Raw genomic sequence first — 13760 nt, forward strand, 5'->3', positions numbered from 1 at the left:
GTCAAATGCTTTTGCAAAATCCAAATATACCACGTTTACGGCCTTCCTTTATCTAGATGGCAACTCACCAACTCATAGAAGGTTAATAGGTTAGTTTGGCAAGAATGATTCTGCATGAATCCATGCTGATTACTGATAACGATCCTGTTCTCATTACTAAAATCTTGAATATTGTCCCTTATCATCCCCTCCAAGAGCTTTCATAGTATTACATGGCACTGACATCAAAGGGTACACAAGGAAAAAAAGCAACAGTTGCATCATGTATGGCTTGTGCAGAAGTATGCGTAAATTCAAGGATATTTACCCAACAAAACTTCCTCCCTTCAAAGATAGGGAAATAATAGGAGTTAATACTTAACTAGTGATCTTCCTCTAATCTAGATTGATATAGGTTATAATAGGAGCAGAAGGTTTTTCCTACTGCAATGTAAGCGCCTTTGTCACGTACCTTACAGCGGAGTCAGACTGTTGAGGGTGGACTCTTGCACGGTTCCGGTCTCCACACCCCTGGAGGTGGTAACAGGGAGCGTGAAGACAGCGAAAGGGTGCAGTTGCCTGCAGGTGGAATTTGGAGACCTGGAGACGCTGGGTCCTCACGGAGGAAGAGGTGTAGGTTGATCACGGAGGTAGGCAGCAGAAGCTCAGCAGGTATACAGGAAACACTGCACATCTAGAACAAGCAAGGTCGGCAACTGGCAGCCAATGCGGTACAGGAACGAGAGGCAGGTGCATAGTCGAGGACGAGCAAGGGTCTGGTAACGTGCTAGCAATGAGGTACAAAATCAGGAAGCAAGCCAAAGTCGTAAGTCCAAGCCGAGGTCAGTGGTAGTCCAGGAGATCGTAACAAGGAGTATCCAAAGGAATGGGTATCAGGAACAAGGTCACAGGAACAAGATCACAGGAACAACGATCAGGTGTCTCAGGAGTAGCTGAAGACGATCCAGCACTGGTATCAGGCCAGGATCCCGTTTATATAGGGAGAAGTGAGCCAGGATTGGTGGAAGTGGCCGTCCGTGCGTGAGTACGTACATACGTTCAGTTTGCTTGGGTGCCTACGCGTGTTCGGATTGGTGTACGTCCACGTGATCGAATTAGCGTGCGTCCGTTCGTTCCGGAACTTGTACGCCTCTGACGGGGACACCACGCATGGCGCCTAGAACAAAGATGAACCGCTGCTAAAGGGGGACGGGCATCCACACAGTGAGTTCCCTGACAGCCTTCCTCGTGTAAAACCATAGTTGCCAACAATGTAAAAAAAAAAAAAAAAAAAAAAAAATCGGGACACTTTTTTGGCAGTAGGCGGAGTTGTATTATAATTAGGGGACGGGGCATGCGGTTATAGGTGTGGCATTGAAAAAGGCAAAAATGGGCGTAGTTTATGTAAAATAGTGGGTGTGGCTTGCATGGGGAGTGGCTCAAGGGGGAGTGGTTAGAGTCTGAGATGAATGCGGGATGGAGATGGAAAGGGGGGAGGGATGGAGGGACAGCAGCCCCCCGATTCTACACCACAATAGCAATATGTGTTTTCCAGAGTTTGACAATCAGCAGATAAAGATACTCCAAATACTTGGTGTTAGCACTTTAATCATCCTGGCGCCATGATTGTTATGGTGTCAGGATAATTGAAGCACATTATTTCTATTATTACATTGTAATATGAAATGAAATCATTCAACTCACCATAATGCAGAATCAGTGGGAGCCATGAGCGCATCACTAGCCACGTTGCCTGCCACCAGAGGTGCCCCCAGTGGAGTCCCTCCTTACATCAGGTGCCCCATCAGAGGTACCTTCCTCACATCTGTGTCCATCAGCGGAGCCCCTCCTTACATCTGGTGTCCCCATCAGTCCTCCTAACATCTAATGCCCCTCTGACATCCACAGATTGGCCCCCGATATCCAGATTCACTGGCCCCCCGACATCCAGACTCACTGGCCCCCGACATCCAAACTCACTGGCCCCCGACATCCAAACTCACTGGCCCCCCTGACATCCAGACTCACTGGCCCCCCGACATCCAGACTCACTGGCCCCCCGACATCCACAGACTGGCCCCCCGACATCCACAGACTGGCCCCCCGACATCCACAGACTGGCCCCCCGACATCCACAGACTGGCCCCCGACATCCACAGACTGGCCCCCGACATCCACAGACTGGCCCCCGACATCCTCCAGATGTGGCACGCCATCGTTGGCGCGCGGAAAGACTTTGAATTGCGGCACCACAGCATCTCTATTGAAGACCAGGGGACAAACCGAATTCCCCAGGACATTTCTCGGGACAAAATTAAATCGGGACAAATGTCCTAATCCCGGGAATGTCCCTGGAAATTTGGGACAGTTGGCAACTATTTAAAACAGAAGTAGTGCAATTAATGCTCTACCAAGAGTTGTATGTGAGAGGACAAAAGGGATCATTGCTACTGAACTGATAAGAGTAACTACGGCCTCCCAGTTTGACATGTCCAAAAAATATGAAAAAAATCTCCCACTGCCTGATCATATCTCCAGCAAACTGAAGAAAGAGATAGGTTTAGTCTATGACTCCTGTGGGTATAGTAAGCTCAGTACGCTATATTGAATTGTATGAGCCAATCTCTGACAGAGACCAGCAGTTTAAAAGGGACATTCCACATGTCAGTCCATATCTTATGATCCAGATCTGGGATATTGCAGAGACATTTCTGCCGAAGCAAGGACAAATCTGGAAGTGCCTCCATGAGGAAATGTGTATAGAGCGTTGAGGCTGGTTTGTGAGAGAATCCGTTCTTAACAAGGCTTCCAGATCCAAGCATTTTAGCTATATGGGACAACATGGAAATTGAGCAGTGAAAGCGTGAGCAATCTCCAGGTGTCTAAAATTATAATAGGACGGTATATTATAATCATTAAGAGCAAAAAAAAACAAAAAAAACAAATGGCATGAAATAGATTTAATTCGATATTTCGTTCATGCCTGAGGGTCAGGCAGGATATAAAAATGAGGTAAATTTGGATTGTTCCAAAGTGGGGTATGAGGGGAAACAGAGGTTAAAGCCCAAGTCTCTCAGCGTAGACCTGCATTCCAAGCTTTGAGGATAGTTAGCATTGAAGGGGTAGGAGGCCTTGGGGCTATGAAGTACCAGGGCTTGTAAGGCTTCCAGGGATCTCAGGATGGCTACCTATTGTTTCGTACATAAGTTAGAGACATCCAGTTGGAGCCACCAAAAGGCAGACACTAGCTGAATGGCGAGGTAGTATTTGTGGCAATCTGGGAAAGATAAACCAGCATGTAGAGCTGGTCTCATTAAAGTGGTAAACTTGTAGCGTGGGGTCTGTGGGCCCCATAGAAAGGAGGAGAAAAAAACTGCTTTAGCTTTGCAAAGAAAATTTAGAAGTGGCTAAACATGTATGTGCCAAGAACGAAAAAACAGCGCACTAAGGGGATCTTTATATGTAAAAAAAAAGTCATTTATTAGATGTTAGGAAAAAACACATTTACAAGGAAAAAAGCCCAACTTGGGATCTAAATCACAGTTGTCTATAAGAAGAAAATAAAATCCATAATGTGATTATCAGACCTTGTGTAGATGAAAACACTTCAGCTTAAAATGGAAACAACAACACTGCCCCCCACTATTATAACCTGGTATAGCATATCGTTCATACATATATTTCCCTTCCCATCTGTGCACTTTATTTTATGTTAGTAAAATGTAATTTGTAAAAAAATAAGGCCTTACATACAACAGCCTTTCCCTGATGTTTTTATATAGATGTTTTACATAATTAAGGGATTATTCTTGTTATGTTGACAAACCCGATGATTTTATTAAGTGCTTTCTCTCACCATATTTGACTGTTATGATAAGATGCATGAAGTTATTATTATTGTGATGTTTTTTTAAAATCTATTGATCGGTGGACTGACGACAAACCGACCAATTTTTATATGTTCCTTTCCTGGTAATTAGATATCTACCATTATCCCTCTATCATTTTTCCCCCTTTTTCTCTTCCTATCTAGCCTTCCCAGACCCACCTAACCACTACAGGTAGCATAAAGTATATATATCTCCACTGCTCACATACTATGCTACCGTCCCCCTCCCCTCCCTCCCCCCCCTTCCCTCCCCCCCCTTTTTTTTTTTGCTGCTTCCCTACTAGCTATTTTCAACCACTTCCCTATTATTTATTTATTTATTTTTTATTTATTTTTTTCCACTTAGTTAGTATACAGTCTCGTTTTCCCGTCACAAGACTCATATATACTTCTTGCCCCCCCCCCCTCCTCCGAGGTAGTTATAACTCTCTCATCTACAATTCCACCTTCTCTTCCGATATACCTCCTTATTCTCCTTTCATCCCCCTCATACCAAACATTTACAATATACACCTTGATGATTTCTCCATATGCTTTATTAATAACATGCCCATATATTTATATATTATGCCTGTTTAGATGGCTCAAATTATAGTTCCCTCTCTTCTGTCCTTTTGTCCCAACTTGTATGCTCGTTTCATCTGTATTCATTACATCCTCTCCCCGTTGTCTCCTCCCCTATCTTCCTGATTCACGCCCCTCTCCACTTAGTCTCTCTCCATCTGTATGCTTACCCCGAAGCTACGCCCCACTCTCCGCCCAACCACACCTCCTGTTTCAATCTCTCTTCCTCTATTTAAATCCCTGTTTCCCCCTTCTCATCTGATTGGCCTGATGAAAGAGCGCGGTCGTCTCTCCACCTCGACCCGAACGCTCAGGAAACGCGTCGCCCGCCGTGACGTCACAACCCCGCGACCCGCGTGTCACCGTTAACCAAGCCTCGTTAAACAAAAATCTGCGAGATGAATGGATAAATCAATTCACCCGTAGAAACAACAGCGCATAATACTCAATGGAGAAAAAGAAATTATATGTGATTTGTGCTAGTGCAAACTATTGTTCTACGGAAAAACATGTATATCTTCCCAAATATAGTCAAACAAAATAGATATTGTCCATGATAACTGTCCATATATCCAGATTATACTGAGTAATCAAGATGGTTTCAAGGAAAGAAAAACTGAAACAGAAACAGAATATCTATTTCAGTCCATAAACAAAAATAAGAAGCAAAACTGAAACAAAGTGTCCTGGTACAGATCATAAGGAGTATACGATGCAATCCTTCCTTAACATGATTAAACTTCCAACAGTAAAATGCAGTATTCCCGAATTTGCTGGGGTGCAATCTCAGGCATGAGGTGACCCCCCTTAGTAATATTCTTACCAGATGTGCCTGGTTACATGGGCTCTCAGATATTACTCCTCATCGGCTCGATCTCATCCGCTTCATAAGTGCCGGGTAATACACGATCAGATGTGTCTGGTTACACGGGCTCTCAGATATTACTCATCGGCTGGATCTCATCCACTTCATAAGTGCCGGGTAATTCAGGATCTCCGAAAAAAGCAATTACGGGAAACAAACATAGCGTAATACTGTCTTGTAAAAACACAATTTATTTCAATAAAAATATTGCACTCACAAAAAAACAATTCTTTAAAACATTGGTTCACTCAGCGTGCATAGTTCTTTATCACAGTCAGGTCTAGGGAGAAGTAATAGCATCAGCCGCCAATGGCCGTCACCACATAATAGCTCACGGTTAAAGCTGTGCGTCTCTTCCTCCCTCCTGTCAGTTCCTCTATGCTGCTAACGTGTGCTACCACCCTGACGCGTTTCGTCGTATTGACATCATCTGAGGGTGGAGGCAATCAGTCCTGACTACTCTTTAATACGTATGGTATTAACCCTTCATAGACTTGTATAAATGTGTGGTGATTAATCAACCTATATTATATACGCTGCTCTCTTTGCAGGCTACCTGTCAGAGGCTTTTATGAATGCTGTTTTTGAAAAAACCACTTCATTACACAGAGGAGTTAAAAATGAAATATTAAAAAATTGAAAAATTCAAAAATTAGATTAAAGAATCAGGAGAGTTTAAAACAAAATTACAAATAAAAATAAAAACTAGAAACCAAAAACAATCTTATTCCCCTCACACACTACACCGATACGGCAATGTCGGATTTCTGATAATGTGCTAATATGCTAACATTCACGATGCTCACAATATCCAGCGCATATATCCCAATGACTTTCATTTCTTTGCCAGAGGGAATTCCCATCCCGTTAATCTAGATGCTCTAAGTTTAAACTATCAAATTCATTATACAGAGAATACATAGAGTTAACCAAGCCTCGCTTTGGAAACACATTCTCTGCGTCCACCAAGCCGGCATTTTTTAACAACAAACTCGTGGTAACGCCAGGAGAGGACAACATGACACCTGCGGACCGGATCCTATGGTGACGGACGAATCAGATGAAAAAACCACCCCCCTTGTATTCTACATGCCTTTTTAAGCCTTGGAAAATGTGAGTGCATCATCTGTTTGTTTTACCTGTGAATAAATTGCCTTTTAAAAATCTACACCCAGAGGCGCCCCCTTCTTCTTCTCTTAAAATGGAAACAATACCACCAAGCAGCCGGAACACAAGGGGTTGATACTATCTCAAATCTCTGTGTCCAAGTGAGATAATAGCCCAAGTTAAAGGCAGGGTCTGATGCTTACACAAGACCAATGGTAAAAAGGTATAGTTTTATAAGACTCACTGTCAAAGGAGCAGAGGATTTCTCCAGATGAATATGCCAGTAGGAGCAATTAGGAAATGGAGTAATACCGTTCAGGGTTGTCACTGTCTCCAGAATGTGTTAAACATGCTGGGGGATCTGGAATCGGCCAGAGATCTCGATGCTGCGTGAGCCAGCGTTGGAGGAGACCCGAGCAGCTGACGTAATATCTGTAATATCCGTGCGGCTGATCTTAAGCAGAGAGCCTCGTGCAAGATCGGGTTGTCATGCCGACTGGAACTAACATGTTTCGCACACATGCGCGTTCTCAAAGTCAGAGCGGCTTAGGTCAGCCCGAATTATAAAGGCAATTAGACTGTGGAGGATCGGAAGAGACCTCCCAGATCGTGTTAACCCCTTATGTGGCCACAGGTGTCTATATAAAAATTATTATGAGGGTCAACACTTCCAAAGACAAAACAATATAAAAAATATAAAAATATATAAAAAAAATACTAGCAATGTTATTTGGCCCAGGACAAGGAAACAATGAGGAAAATAATAATATTTGGCTAAAGAAAATCGATAAAAAATAATAAATACTAAACAATAAGTAGTGTAAATAATGGTAATATTAATAATAGTAATAGTAACTCGAATAGTAATATAATGATACTGAAAAATAATCATAACAATAATGAACCTTGAAACTCTGTAGCAGTAATATCATAATTACTCGGGAATCACGGTGTGAAAATGTTATTATGATTCCTGATGTAATGAAATTTTTGAAAAAGACTTAAATATGTAGCAAATACTCTCAGTAATAAAAAATAAACTCGATAGTAAAAAATAAAACAAAACCTTATCTGACAAAACTGGTCTTATTGTATTTAATGTTGTTACTATTAACTTATAATAAATTATTTGGTAATAGTGAGGACATCAATCTCTTCATTGAGGCCATCAGGCGAAAGGGAACCCATCAAATATATCCAAAAGGTCTCCCTCCGAACAAAGAAGGGAGAATCTCTCGTTATCAGTTAGGGTCCCCTTTGGGATGGCCTCAATTGCAAAGACCTCCATTTGTCTAAAATCATTGTTATGTAATTGGCGGGAAGTGACGCGGGACACTATGTTTTATGCACCCCTTTTTTGTCAAACGACGATGCTCCCCCACTCTAACTCGTAGGGCGCGTATTGCTCGGCCTACATAAAGGAGGCCACAAGAACATCGTAGAACATAGATTACAAATTCCATGGAACACGTGATGAATTGTTTTATTTCAAAACTCTTGACTTTAGGAGTGATAATTGTTGATTGGCCATGTGGAATTGATTGGCAAGTTAAACAACCCCTTTTACGACATTGAAAAATCCCTACTCTGTTGTCAAAATACGTTCCGATATCTGATACTAGTTTTTTATTATTGTTATTAGATTTTGTTAATTTACTGGGAGCGATGATGTTTTTTATTGTGCAGGATCGTCTAAAAGTTATTTGTGGTTTAGGAGGAAGTGATGACGCTAGAATTGGACCAAGCTTCAAAATATCATAATGTTTGGAAATTATTTTAGATATACACTTATACTGAGTATTAAATGTAGAGACAAACCTTACTGTGGTAGTATCAACTTGAGATTTTTTTGAAAGTTTATTGGTGGGGGATTGCTTATTTTTATAGCAGTTGTCACCATCCGGTATGGAAGAAAAATATTCCTCGTGGACAGTTTCAGAGGTTACGGAGAAATTGTACCTTAACTGAGGACTACACGCAACAAGGTCGATACATGATCAAAAAGTTTGAAGAAAAAGGCTATCCTCACGATTTGATTACACAGGCCTTTACAAAACATAAAAATAAGCAATCCCCCACCAGTAAACTTTCAAAAAAATCTCAAGTTGATACTACCACAGTAAGGTTTGTCTCTACATTTAATACTCAGTATAAGTGTATATCTAAAATAATTTCCAAACATTATGATATTTTGAAGCAAGGGGACCTGTTCCTCCACCCTGCCCACTTCAAGTCTCCAAATGTCTTAGGACACATGGAGTTCTTCAGTAATGGGTTCAATGGCCATAACAAAGAGGGTAGAAGAAAGGTGGTAGCCCTGCCTGGTACCCCTGAACAATGAAACGGAGACGATAGATTGTCCCCCAATCTTACCACCGCAGAAGGTTTGAGATACGAAATATGGAGCCACTGGATGAAGTGGAGTGTTAACCCCATTCTGCACAACACCTAAAAGAGATATGACCACTGGACTGTATCAAAGGGCTTTTTCAATATATAAGGAAGCCACGACTTGAGTATCCATGTGAAGATACTGCACATGAATGTTTTGTAAACAGTCTACGTATATTAATGCCTGTGGACCCATGGACTTAGAAACCTGTTTTATTAGAACCAATGAGGGAATGGCTACCCCGTCCAAGCCTAGAGTTAAATAATTTAGTTAAAATCTTAAGATCACATTTAAGGAGAGCAATGGGTCTATATCTTATGAATTAAAGTTATGAGTGCAGCTTGCATGAAAGGAGGCAATGTATCCTGCTCCAGGCACTTTATCTACATAGAGGTTTTATAAAAGTCTATGGCGATGCCATCATGACCAGGGGCCTTCCCATTAGGAAAGAAATGGATGACAGAGCCTAGTGAGTGCAAGTGAGTATAGTAGACCTGCTGCAAGGCTTGATGGTTCAAAATCAAGGGGCAGGGAAGAGGCATACAACTGACTACAGTAGTTGGTAAATTCCCGCAGTATCCCCTCAGGAGAGATTACCATAGACACATCAGATGCATGGACTCTGGATGTACAGTTTTGAGGGGCCTATCATGTTGAGAAAGCATGAACAGAAATATGCAATTTTTGTCCCTCTGTTCCAAAAAAGTTGCCTGCTGCTATGTAAATATAGCCTCAAGACCTCTGGCATGTGTAACTGCAGGTCTCTCTTAGCAGACAGCAACCGTTCAAAATCCTCTGGAGTGTTTGTGGTAGAACACTGCAAGGTCCGTTACACCTCCTGCTGAAGAGCCATGAGATCCCTGGCCTGTTCAGTATGTATAGCGGATATGAGGGAGATGTATTTACCCCTAATGTAGGCCATCCCAAACTGAACTGGAGAAGCAGACCCTTTGTTCGTCAACAAGAATTGTTGGACATCGTCTGGTATATTTTCCTCCATTTTGAGATAAGAAATCCAGCGTGGATCCCACCTCCATAAGGATGCATGACAAAGTGCCAGCGGGTAGCAATCAGACAACCCATTTAGGAGATACACTGCCTTTTTAACATCTGCCAACAACAAGGGGTTCACAAATGCCAGATCAATTCTGTGTTTTATAAGAAGTTTAAAAGCAAGAGTAAACCCTAGAGGAGGGTTTTTCTCCTCCAAATCTACCTCAGATTAGCAGCATGAGCCCAGTCCCCAAGGTCTCCAGAGAAGGGCCAAGACGGGGGTCTATCTAACTCAGGGGATGGAATAGTGTTGAAGTCTCCCCCATAATCAAAAGTCTAGCCAGGCAATAGGGGGATATTTTTTCAAAAATGTTGTAACCCACGGTATCACAGGAGATCAGTATGTATTGCATCACCTACACAGGGAAGCGATCTACTTATTAGCACAGAAACCCCTCTTTAATAGTTGGAATGCGTTGAGTTTTAACATATTGAAATATCAGGGCATGTTTAAATTTAGAATGCGAGGGAAGGATTAAAAAAGAGGAATCTCCTTGTTATGTTGGTCTATCTTCCATAAGAGGCTTTCTCTTTCCTCCCATGTTGGGAGAAGCATTGCGGATTGTATAAATTTAAGAATGCTAGTATAAATATTGATTGATAATTCAACGCTTATGCAATAAGAGGTTTTTAGAACTTTGTTAAAATATTTAAGAAAAAAAAATTAATAAAAAATAAATAAATAAAAAAAATAATAATTTAGAATTGAGTCCCCGGACATTTCACGATAAAATTGTGAAACGTGTCATCTATCACCATCCTAGATATGGAGGGGGTAGAGACAGAGTGGGCAACAAAAAGAGCGCGAGCCAACACACAATGAAAACAAATCAAAGAGCATGTGTACTATAAAACACTACAATACAAAACAGAAAATAATTTCCTCTGGAAGGCAGAAAGGCCTACTCTGCCAAATCACCTTTGGACCACAAAAAGAAATAAATCTAGGCTAGAGGGGCAGAGGCTTTGACCTCTAACTGAACCACTGTCCAGCAGAACGAACAAGTAACTATAGGATCAGCCGTATAGGGAGTTCCATAAAAAGGCCAACATGGTCACAAATTTTCAAACGCTCAAAAGTTTCAAAGTGTCTGAACAATGTCAGACCGGCAACAGAACTGGTAAAAGGGGTCCAACAACTTGCAGCAAACTTGGGAATTGATGGAAAGGCACAATAACCAGACCAGTAACTAAAGGTGGCACACCCCACATTAAGACTCATGACAGTGGGGAAGACTGAAAGAAGGATATGTCACTCATTTCAGAGAAGGATGGTAGGTAGATCTGATAGGAAAAACTTCCAGTTCCGGCCTTTCGGCTCGCCGGACGCTGTACAGCCCATACACCGCTGTTATTTCAACATCCACGAGGCGGCGATTTTTAAAATCAAAACCAACAATTACAGAGCTTCTACTGCTACACTACCTCTGATGGGTTTATCAGCAAGCAACCATCCTCGCTCCTCCTTGGACAAGTGACTTTGAATACTTCTCCCTTCACTATATTGACATGCCTGACCATTATCTACCTTTGTGAGTAGCCATTTGGCTGTGTGTTACTTTTTATTACATTAAATGCAATTTTAAATATACTGCACTTAGTTTGGCGCACTTCTTTCTTTTTCTGCAGAGGAATTATAGAGTAAGAGATAGTCCTGTTTGGACTAAAAGGTCAGAAATTTAAATTCTTCTAATGCCACAGCGCACAAGGCACTTCATAGTGCTGCGCTTGCCACAACACATTCTCAGGGATCATCTGAGACAAGTGTACATGTGCAAACTGTTGTGTATACCCATTGTGCTGTTGCATTACGTTTGTGCAACAGTGCAAATACTGTAATTACTATTTTACATCAGTTCCAGTAAAGATACGTTTCTGGTTAAGTACAATTGGTGTGAAGCGTTGTTCCTTTTCCTGCAGGTGGAGCATCGGATACCCAGGTAATAACTAAGGTATACTGTTGTTATATTGCACATTGTGGGATTGTCCTTTACTATTAGCTTCACACCAACATTGCACCACAGCTGTGTCAAGGGGATTGAGTCAATTCAGTGGGGGCTTAATAGCAGAGTACAGGCCCAATCAAATCCAGCAGCTCCTTTGGGGGTCAGTGCTACAGCTATGTTTACCAGCTTGCTGTAGCGCATAAAGAGTGACAGAAGAACTGTAATATTTTTCCTGGAGAAAAATGCTGCTCCAAGACCTCTTCATGGCTTGGCGGGTGTCTAGGCTCTTGGTTATGGGATCTCTGCTGTAGAAGATCAGAATTGTGATTGTTTGTTGCAAACAGGCATGTACTGGCCATTGGGACTACAGGGAGTTTCCCGGTGGGCCGAGGGCTCAGTGGGCCAGGTTAAGTGACAAAGTAATAGCTGCGCGGCTCACCCTCAGCTTCATGCAGGGATGTGAGAAAGATGAGAAAGATACAGAGAAGAATAAGTGAAATAATAAGAGGTTAGTGAGGACTCCTCATGTGTCAGGAAGATCCTCCTCACGGACGTCCGAGCGGCGAAAGTCGCAGAAGATCTTTTGCCCAGTTTCAGGAGCGTTACCGCGATCAGCGGTGCGCGCGTGGGCGTTTGACGCAAATTGGCGCCAATAGCGCTATTTAAACGGGAGCCATGCTCCACTGCTTTGCTGCCTGATCAACAGCGTTCCTGTGCTTCCTGGTGATCCGTATCTGAACCTGAACCTGTACCTGTACCTGTATCCTGATCCGTATCGAACCCGGCTTGTTCCCGACTCTGCTGTTTGCTGCCTGCCCCCCCGACTTTGGCTTGTACCCGACTACTCTTCTGGATTCCGTTTCTGTACCTGATCTGCCCGCCTGTGCCTGACCTGGACTGTTACACCATCCGTCAACTGTAAGTTGCTTGCTGTTGTACTACAGGACACCTCCCAGTCCTCCGCAATATTTGGCTGTACTCCTTCTGCGTTTGTAGCCTTCTACCTCTGGCTGCAGACTACTGGACTCTTCCACTTCCGCTTATCCATTGCACCTGCATCCGTTGTTGGACTACAATACCCCTCCGTTGTTTGTCACTTCCTGCAATCACTTGTATGCCGTTGCTGGACTACAGGAACCCTTCTGCTGTCTGCTGAACCTTATCTCACCTTTGCCTGCATTCTGAAACCGGACTACAATACACCTCCGCCTTCAACGGTCTTCTGCCTCTACCACCTGCTATCCAGTCAGGCACTTGTGCCCCTCTGTGCTCCTGAGCCCCTGTCATCACTACCAGGGTCTCTCGTGTCAGAGGTCTACGAGAGGCCACTCCCTGCACTCCGGGCTCTGCTTAAAGGTACGTGACAGTATCAGGCAGCCATGTCTGAGCCCACGCAGGGAGATTCGGCCATGGATGATTTATGCCGTCATCTTGCTGGACTTACCCAGGCTGTTAAATCTCTACAAGAAGGCTATTCTCGGTTGGAAGAGCGTGTCCAGGTCTTATCTACCACAGGCCCTACCGTGTCGGGAACTTCTTCTGCGCCATCAGTGGTTATGATGCCCCCTGAACCCAAGGTCCCAACCCCAGAGAGGTTTTCGGGAAATCGCAGCAAGTATAGAGCTTTTCGCAATGCCTGTGAACTGTTTTTTGCACTTCAACCCAGAACTTTCTCTCTAGAATCCACTAAGGTGGGTTTTGTTATCTCCCTCCTACTGGGTGAGCCCCAGGCTTGGGCCCACCGCCTTTTGGAGCAAAAGGAAACATGCCTTAACAACCTGAATACCTTTTTTTCAAGCAATGGGTTTGCTCTATGAGGATCCCCAACAGGCGGCCACAGCGGAAGCAGCTTTATATTCTCTTCAGCAAGGCCGCAGAGCGGCAGAGGACTATGCGTCTGAATTTCGGCGCTGGAGTTCCGATACTACCTGGAACGATGCCGCTCTGCGATACCAGTTTCGCATG

The sequence above is a fragment of the Lithobates pipiens genome, unplaced genomic scaffold (assembly GCF_037356315.1).
Source record: "Lithobates pipiens isolate NorthernLeopardFrog02 unplaced genomic scaffold, aLitPip1_a1.2 Scaffold_23, whole genome shotgun sequence".
Classification (NCBI taxonomy): domain Eukaryota; kingdom Metazoa; phylum Chordata; class Amphibia; order Anura; family Ranidae; genus Lithobates; species Lithobates pipiens.